The 9,113-nt window shown below is 43.1% G+C and overlaps 1 non-coding gene across 1 annotated transcript; it reads right to left on the reverse strand.

Moving 5' to 3' along the window:
• Positions 1–6,026: 6,026 nt before the first annotated feature.
• Positions 6,027–6,100, reverse strand: TRNAN-AUU (transfer RNA asparagine (anticodon AUU)). The gene has a single exon. It is a non-coding gene; the product is annotated as a tRNA-Asn (tRNA).
• Positions 6,101–9,113: the final 3,013 nt, after the last annotated feature.

Here is a 9,113-nt window from a genome sequence, read left to right on the forward strand (position 1 = left end):
AGCTGGAGGTTTCCAAATTTTCTGGAGTTGACGTTATCCAGGTCGTTGTTTTGAGAGATATGCCGAGAGTTTGTGAAACCCTTTCTGGATCTCTTTTCAAACAAGGACAATGCTCATCTTTGTCGATTCTGATCCAGGCTTCGGAGAAGGAGCCTAGGTAGTGGACGTATTGGTGATAAAGTGGCTGAGAAGTCTCCTTTATACATTCCCCCACTTTTTATTGATCCAGATGGTTCTCTTCAAGTCTCAGCAGGGGGGAGGGAACTTTATTCTTGTGGGCCCTTATTGGCCAGAGATGTCATGGTTTCCTCTTCTGAACCCCTGGCTCTTCTACCTCCTTGGGTACTGCTCAAGTGTATCTCTGTCAGAACGTCGTCCCTGACCTACTTGCTCCAACTCACTCTATCGCTTTGGAGGTTGAGAAGTCTGGACTGCTAGCAAAGGGTCTTTCCTCTTCCTTAGTGGAGTTAATTCAGCACTCCAGCAGGCCTTCTACTTCGAAGTCTTACTCAAAGAACTGGAAGTCTTTTGAGACGTGATGTTCTGCTCATGATCTTTTGGCACCTACCTGTAGTTTGTCTGCTATTCTGCATTTTCTTCTGAATGGGTTTCACTTGAATCTCTTTCCACTCTGAAAGCTCATTGCTTTGCGATAAAGGTTTTTAGGGACTTTTCTGTACCTTCGTCGATGTTACAGTCTTTGGTGTCTAGACTGTTCTGATCTTTTGTCAATTGTAAGACCACTTGAAAAATCCCTTTTCTCCAACTCAGAATCTTCCTACTCTTTTATAGGCTTTGCAATTTTATCTCTTTGAGGATCTGGATACTGTAGACATAAAGATTGTTTCCTATAAAGTTATTTTCCTATTTCCTATCATCTTGCTGAGAACAATTGGGGAGCTGGGAGCCTTAAAATGCTGTCCTCTCTTCACTTGATACTTTGGAAGATGGGGTAACTTTAAGGCCTAGCCTTACCTTTGCTGCAAAGGTTAAGTCTATTTTTGATAGATCTTAGGAAATAATTCTTCCTTCTTTCATTCCCTCTCCTTTCTCTCCGGAGGAACATTTTCTGAATATACTTGATGTTTAAAGAGCTCTTTTCATTCATGTCACCAGGACTCTGCAGTTCAGGAAAACCGACTCCTTGTTTGTGACTTTTGGACAGCCTGGAAAAGACAAGAAGGTGACTTTTATGACTCTGAGTAGGTGGATTAAGTTGTCAATTTTTCTGGCTTTGCAAGGCTTTTTAGAATATCTTCCAGTTCAGGGATGGTCTACGAGAGGAATGGCCACCTCCTGGGTTGAATTCCAGTGAGTAACAATCTAGGAAATTCCTAGGGTGGCTACTTGGTCCTCAGAGCATACATTTGTCAAGCATTATTGCTTAATAATGTTTCTGTTTTGCATTTGAGTACCAATGTTTTGAACTCTGCATTACCCTTAGTCCATCTTGTCTTTGTCACAAACATTACATCCTGCCCACCTTCCCATCAGTCCTTTGGCAAGGGCTTGGCACCCAGGTTGGGGGCATGGGGCTAGCATTTAAGGATCCTCCTGTTCTTTATTCCTGTTGGAAGGTGACATCACCTTACTTTGTAATGACTGTCACAAGGACGCAATGGACTAAGGCTAATGAAGATTACCAATAAGTAACCAACGCATCACCACTCTTTCTGAATGTGCGTGGCTCATTCCGCAGGACTTGTTCTTTGTATAATTCCTGGATTTTCAGAAGCCCTTTGATGGCAGCACCCCCACACTGAAAATTGTTTCAGCGCCACTGTATAAGGGTCAGTTGTCATGCTCATCTGCGGCGTAAATTTGCATTGAAGTAGTCTAACTCCCCAGGCCTTGTCTTTTGCTCAATTTGCCTTTGTGAGTTTTCTCTCAATCACTGTCAACTTCCTTTGATCTTTCTTTCTTCTTTCACTTCACCTTCGCCTTCAGTGTATCTTTCGGCCCTCTTAAGAGACACACCCCCTTGTAGCCACTTCTATACTTCTGTCACCTAATTATTTTCCTATCCTTTCCCCTGTAACGTTGCTGATCCTAGCTATAGCATCACTATCCAGAATCTGTTCACCTGAGTTATGTTCCTCTTATCCCCACGCATCTAATAATCAGCTCTTGGTCTCCCTCCACCTCTCACGAGACATAGTCTGAGGCAGTGTCTCCATCTTGGAGAGACAATCCCTTGCACTTGTGTTGTTCTACTGGCGCTGCCGGCTTGAGTTTTGGTCAGCAGTGGCAAAAGAAGGACTAATGGAAAGTGAACGTATACTGGAGCAACAGAGTGTATGGATTTATAAGAGCTTGATTAAATGAGGAAAAAAGAGTTTAGTTGAGATAAAAAATGCAACCTGGCCCGTACGGGGATCAAACCCGTGACCTTGGCGTTATTAGCACCACGCGCTAACCAACTGAGCTAACCGGCCATGAGTACTACAGATATCCTTTTTCCATGAAATGCAGATAGATAGAAGAGTTGGTCTTACTATCGCAATTCCTTCAAACTTTTCTCCTTCCGCCCCCTGTCTGGATTACAATAACAAGAGCTGTGGAGTGCTGCACGCCAGCCTCAGTGCCTCTTCTTTCACTCAATCTCACTGTGTGCTGTGATATCTTTGTAACATCGCTTGTTGCCGGAAAAAAAGGAAAGGATGGATAGTATTTTTATTCTTTTACAACAAAACCCAAAATGCATCGGCTTGCTTGGTCATTAAGTTTACAAGGCCAGCTGCTTTTGAGATATTATAATTATAGTGGTTATTCGGCGTTGGAGGTAAGAGAGTTTTTTTTAGGTCTGGCCGTTCCTTCTGCTTCAAATTACTTGAGCTCTTGTCAACAAAGTAACAACAAAACCTAGCCAACGGTTCGTTGCTCAAGCCTTCCCTACTGCGCCTTCCCATGTCTCTCCTGCCGACCACAGTGCAGGAAATCTGAGTTTGCATTTGCGCGAAGAGACGTACAACACAAGAAGGCGCGCTTTCGTGCGTCGGGCACCACCCGGCCTGTGCATTCCTCACTGTCGTGAGATCAGTTTACTCAGCAGAGCATGACGCTGCAATTGGTTAGTAGGGCAGGCCTGACCAGAATAGTATATTTGGGGTCATGTATTTGATTGCATTTTTAAAACAGTAACAGAACTTAACTGCAATGTTTAAATAGGTCTAGACATATTTAAACAGTGTCAATTTAATAGAAGAATTGTGGACAATTCAGAGGGGAGGCACCAATGTTTTTTTTTCCCATTGGGTGGATGCGGCATTAAAGAGTTTGAAGACCACTGGTCTAAGTGGACACTAATACACCTGGATTCTCCTGAATTCTTCGCAACAGATGCCAGCAAACCTGGCTGGAGAGCTACTGTGTTGGACTGATCCTGTCGATTCAAGTGGTCTTTCCTAGAGAGTCGGAGGTCATGGAAATAGATGGAGTTGATGGTAATCTTCAGGGCTTTGAAGTTTTCCCATCATCATCTGTCTCAAAAAAATGTGCTAGTAAAGACAGAGAATAAGGTAGCTATCTTTTACATTAACCAACAGTGAAGCAAAGATTCAAAATCCCTCAATGCAATAGCAGAACAATTGGGTTATTGGGCAGAGATCAACCTGTTGCACACGTCGGCAGTACACATCAAGGGCACCGACAATGTGATGGCAGACAGCTGGAGGTTTCCAAATTTGCTGGAGTTGACATTATCCAGGTCGTTGTTTTGAGAGATATGCCGAGAGTTTGTGAAACCCTTTCTGGATCTCTTTTCAAACAAGGACAATGCTCATCTTTGTCGATTCTGATCCAGGCTTCCGGAACAAGGAGCCTAGGTAGTGGACGTATTGGTGATAAAGTGGCTGAGAAGTCTCTTTTATACATTCCCCCACTTTTTATTGATCCAGATGGTTTTCTTCAAGTCTCAGCAGGGGTGAGGGAACTTTATTCTTGTGGGCCCTTATTGGCCAGAGATGTCATGGTTTCCTCTTCTGAACCCTGGCTCTTCTACCTCATTGGGTACTGCTCAAGTGTTTCTCTCTCAGAACGTCGTCCCTGACCTTCTTGCTCCAACTCACTCTATCGCTTTGGAGGTTGAGAAGTCTGGACTGCTAGCAAAGGGTCTTTCCTCTTCCTTAGTGGAGTTAATTAAGCACTCCAGCAGGCCTTCTACTTCGAAGTCTTACTCAAAGAACTGGAAGTCTTTTGAGACGTGATGTTCTGCTCATGATCTTTTGGCACCTACCTGTAGTTTGTCTGCTATTTTGCATTTTCTTCTGAATGGGTTTCACTTGAATCTCTTTCCAATCTGAAAGCTCATTGCTTTGCGATAAAGGTTTTTAGGGACTTTTCTGTACCTTCGAAGATGTTACAATCTTTGGTGTCTAGACTGTTCTGATCTTTTGTCAATTGTAAGACCAGTTGAAAAATCCCTTTTCTCCAACTCAGAATCTTCCTACTCTTTTATAGGCTTTGCAATTTTATCTCTTTGAGGATCTGGACACTGTAGACATAAACATTGTTTCCTACAAAGTTATTTTCCTATTTTATATCACCTTCCTGAGAACAATTGGGGAGCTGGGAGCCTTAAAATCTGTCCTCTCTTCAGTTGATACTTTGGAAGATGGGGTAACTTTAAGGCCTAGCCTTACCTTTGCTGCAAAGGTTAAGTCTATTTTTGATAGATCTTAGGAAATAATTCTTCCTTCTTTCATTCCCTCTCCTTCCTCTCCGGAGGAACATTTGCTGAATACACTTGATGTTTAAAGATCTCTTTTCATTTATGTCACCAGGCCTCTGCAGTTCAGGAAAACCGACTCCTTGTTTGTGACTTTTGGACAGCCTGGAAAAGACAAGAAGGTGACTTTTATGACTCTGAGTAGGTGGATTAAGTTGTCAATTTTTCTGGCTTTGCAAGGCTTTTTAGAATATCTTCCAGTTCAGGGATGGTCTACGAGAGGAATGGCCATCTCCTGGGTTGAATTCCAGTGAGTAACAATCTAGAAAATTCCTAGGGTGGCTACTTGGTCCTCAGAGCATCCATTTGTCAAGCATTATGGCTTAATAATTTTTCTGTTTTGCATTTGAGTACCAATGTTTTGAACTCTGAATTACCCTTAGTCCATCTTGTCTTTGTCACAAACATTACATCCTGCCCACCTTCCCATCAGTCCTTTGGCAAGGGCTTGGCACCCAGGTTGGGTGCATGGGGCTAGCATTTAAGGATCCTCCTGTTCTTTCTTCCTGTTGGAAGGTGACATCACCTTACTTTGTAATGACTGTCAGAAGGACGCAATGGACTACGGCTAATGAAGATTACCAATAAGTAACCAACGCATCACCATTCTTTCTGAATGTGTGTGGCTCATTCCGCAGGACTTGTTCTTTGTATGAGTCCTGGATTTTCAGAAGCCCTTTGATGGCAGCACCCCCACACTGAAAATTGTTTCAGCACCACTGTACAAGGGTCAGTTGTCATGCTCATCTGCGGCGTAAATTTGCATTGAAGTAGTCTAACTCCCCAGGCTTTGTCTTTTGCTCAATTTGCCATTGTGAGTTTTCTCTCAATCACTGTTAACTTCCTTTGATCTTTCTTTCTTCTTTTACTTCACCTTCGCCTTCAGTGTATCTTTCGGCCCTCTTAAGAGACACACCCCCTTGTAGCCACTTCTATACTTCTGTCACCTAATTATTTTCCTATCCTTTCCCCTGTAACGTTGCTGATCCTAGCTATAGCATCACTATCCAGAATCTGTTCACCTGAGTTATGTTCCTCTTATCCCCACGCATCTAATAATCAGCTCTTGGTCTCCCTCCACCTCTCACGAGACATAGTCTGAGGCAGTGTCTCCATCTTGGAGAGACAATCCCTTGCACTTGTGTTGTTCTACTGGCACTGCCGGCTTGAGCTTTGGTCAGCAGTGGCAAAAGAAGGACTAATGGAAAGTGAACGTATACTGGAGCAACAGAGTGTATGGATTTATAAGAGCTTGATTAAATGATAAAAAAAGAGTTTAGTTGAGAGAAAAAATGCAACCTGGCCCGTACGGGGATTGAACCCGCGACCTTGGCATTAATAGCACAATGCTCTAACCAACTGAGCTATCCGGCCATGAGTACTAAATATATCCTTTTTCCATGTAATGCAGATAGATAGAAGAGTTGGTCTCACTATCGCAATTCCTTCATACTTTTCTCCTTCCGCCCCCTGTCTGGATTTCAATAACAAGAGCTGTGGAGTGCTGCACGCCAGCCTCAGTGCCTCGTCTTTCACTCAATCTCACTGTGTGCTGTGATATCTTTGTAACATCGCTTGTTGCCGGAAAAAAAGGAAAGGATGGATAGTATTTTTATTCTTTTACAACAAAACCCAAAATGCATCGGCTTGCTTGGTCATTAAGTTTACAAGGCCAGCTGCTTTTGAGATATTATAATTATAGTGGTTATTCGGCGTTGGAGGTAAGAGAGTTTTTTTTAGGTCTGGCCGTTCCTTCTGCTTCAAATTACTTGAGCTCATGTCAACAAAGTAACAACAAAACATAGCCAACGGTTCGTTGCTCAAGCCTTCCCTACTGCGCCTTCCCATGTCTCTCCTGCCGACCACAGTGCAGGAAATCTGAGTTTGCATTTGCGCGAAGAGACGTACAACACAAGAAGGCGCGCTTTTGTGCGCTGGGCACCACCCGGCCTGTGCATTCCTCACTGTCGTGAGATCAGTTTACTCAGCAGAGCATGACGCTGCAATTGGTTAGTAGGGCAGGCCTGACCAGAATAGTATATTTGGGGTCATGTATTTGATTGCTTTTTTAAAACAGTAACAGAACTTAACTGCAATGTTTAAATAGGTCTAGACATATTTAAACAGTGTCAATTTAATAGAAGAATTGTGGACAATTCAGAGGGGAGGCACCACTGTTTTTTTTTCCCATTGGGTGGATGCGGCATTAAAGAGTTTGAAGACCACTGGTCTAAGTGGACCCTAATATACCTGGATGCTCCTGAATCCTCGCAACAGATGCCAGCAAACCTGGCTGGAGAGCTACTGTGTTGGACTGATCCTGTCGATTCAAGTGGTCTTTCCTAGATAGTTGGAGGTCATGGAAATAGATGGAGTTGATGGTAATCTTCAGGGCTTTGAAGTTTTCCCATCATCATCTGTCTCAAAAAAATGTGCTAGTAAAGACAGAGAATAAGGTAGCTGTCTTTTACATTAACCAACAGTGAAGCATGCATTCAAAATCCCTCAATGCAATAGCAGAACAATTGGGTTATTGGGCAGAGATCAACCTGTTGCACACGTCGGCAGTACACATCAAGGGCACCGACAATGTGATGGCAGACAGCTGGATGTTTCCAAATTTGCTGGAGTTGACGTTATCCAGGTCGTTGTTTTGAGAGATATGCCGAGAGTTTGTGAAACCCTTTCTGGATCTCTTTTCAAACAAGGACAATGCTCATCTTTGTCAATTCTGATCCAGGCTTCCGGAACAAGGAGCCTAGGTAGTGGACGTATTGGTGATAAAGTGGCTGAGAAGTCTCCTTTATACATTCCCCCACTTTTTATTGATCCAGATGGTTCTCTTCAAGTCTCAGCAGGGGGGAGGGAACTTTATTCTTGTGGGCCCTTATTGGCCAAAGATGTCATGGTTTCCTCTTCTGAACCCCTGGCTCTTCTACCTCCTTGAGTACTGCTCAAGTGTGTCTCTCTCAGAACGTCGTCCCTGACCTTCTTGCTCCAACTCACTCTATCGCTTTGGAGGTTCAGAAGTCTGGACTGCTAGCAAAGGGTCTTTCCTCTTCCGTAGTGGAGTTAATTCAGCACTCCAGCAGGCCTTCTACTCAGAAGTCTTACTCAAGGAACTGGAAGTCTTTTGAGAAGTGATGTTCTGCTCATGATCTTTTGGCACCTACCTGTAGTTTGTCTGCTATTTTGCATTTTCTTCTGAATGGGTTTCACTTGAATCTCTTTCCACTCTGAAAGCTCATTGCTTTGCAATAAAGGTTTTTAGGGACTTTTCTGTACCTTCTTCGATGTTACAATCTTTGGTGTCTAGACTGTTCTGATCTTTTGTCAATTGTAAGACCAGTTGAAAAATCCCTTTTCCCCAACTCAGAATCTTCCTACTCTTTTATAGGCTTTGCAATTTTATCTCTTTGAGGATCTGGATACTGTAGACATAAAGATTGTTTCCTATAAAGTTACTTTCCTATTTCCTATCACCTTGCTGAGAACAATTGGGGAGCTGGGAGCCTTAAAATGCTGTCCTCTCTTCATTTGATACTTTGGAAGATGGGGTAACTTTAAGGCCTAGCCTTACCTTTGCTGCAAAGGTTAAGTCTATTTTTGATAGATCTTAGGAAATAATTCTTCCTTCTTTCATTCCCTCTCCTTCTTCTCCGGAGGAACATTTGCTGAATACACTTGATGTTTAAAGATCTCTTTTAATTTATGTCACCAGGCCTCTGCAGTTCAGGAAAACCGACTCCTTGTTTGTGACTTTTGGACAGCCTGGAAAAGACAAGAAGGTGACTTTTATGACTCTGAGTAGGTGGATTAAGTTGTCAATTTTTCTGGCTTTGCAAGGCTTTTTAGAATATCTTCCAGTTCAGGGATGGCCTACGAGAGGAATGGCCACCTCCTGGGTTGAATTCCAGTGAGTAACAATCTAGGAAATTCCTAGGGTGGCTACTTGGTCCTCAAAGTATACATTTGTCAAGCATTATGGCTTAATAATTTTTCTGTTTTGCATTTGAGTACCAATGTTTTGAACTCTGCATTACCCTTAGTCCATCTTGTCTTTGTCACAAACATTACATCCTGCCCACCTTCCCATCAGTCCTTTGGCAAGGGCTTGGCACCCAGGTTGGGTGCATGGGGCTAGCATTTAAGGATCCTCCTGTTCTTTCTTCCTGTTGGAAGGTGACATCACCTTACTTTGTAATGACTGTCACAAGGACGCAATGGACTAAGGCTAATGAAGATTACCAATAAGTAACCAACGCATCACCATTCTTTCTGAATGTGCGTGGCTCATTCCGCAGGACTTATTCTTTGTATGATTCCTGGATTTTCAGAAGCCCTTTGATGGCAGCACCCCCACACTGAAAATTGTTTCAGCACCACT

The sequence above is a fragment of the Pleurodeles waltl genome, unplaced genomic scaffold (genome assembly GCF_031143425.1).
Source record: "Pleurodeles waltl isolate 20211129_DDA unplaced genomic scaffold, aPleWal1.hap1.20221129 scaffold_357, whole genome shotgun sequence".
Lineage (NCBI taxonomy): Eukaryota > Metazoa > Chordata > Amphibia > Caudata > Salamandridae > Pleurodeles > Pleurodeles waltl.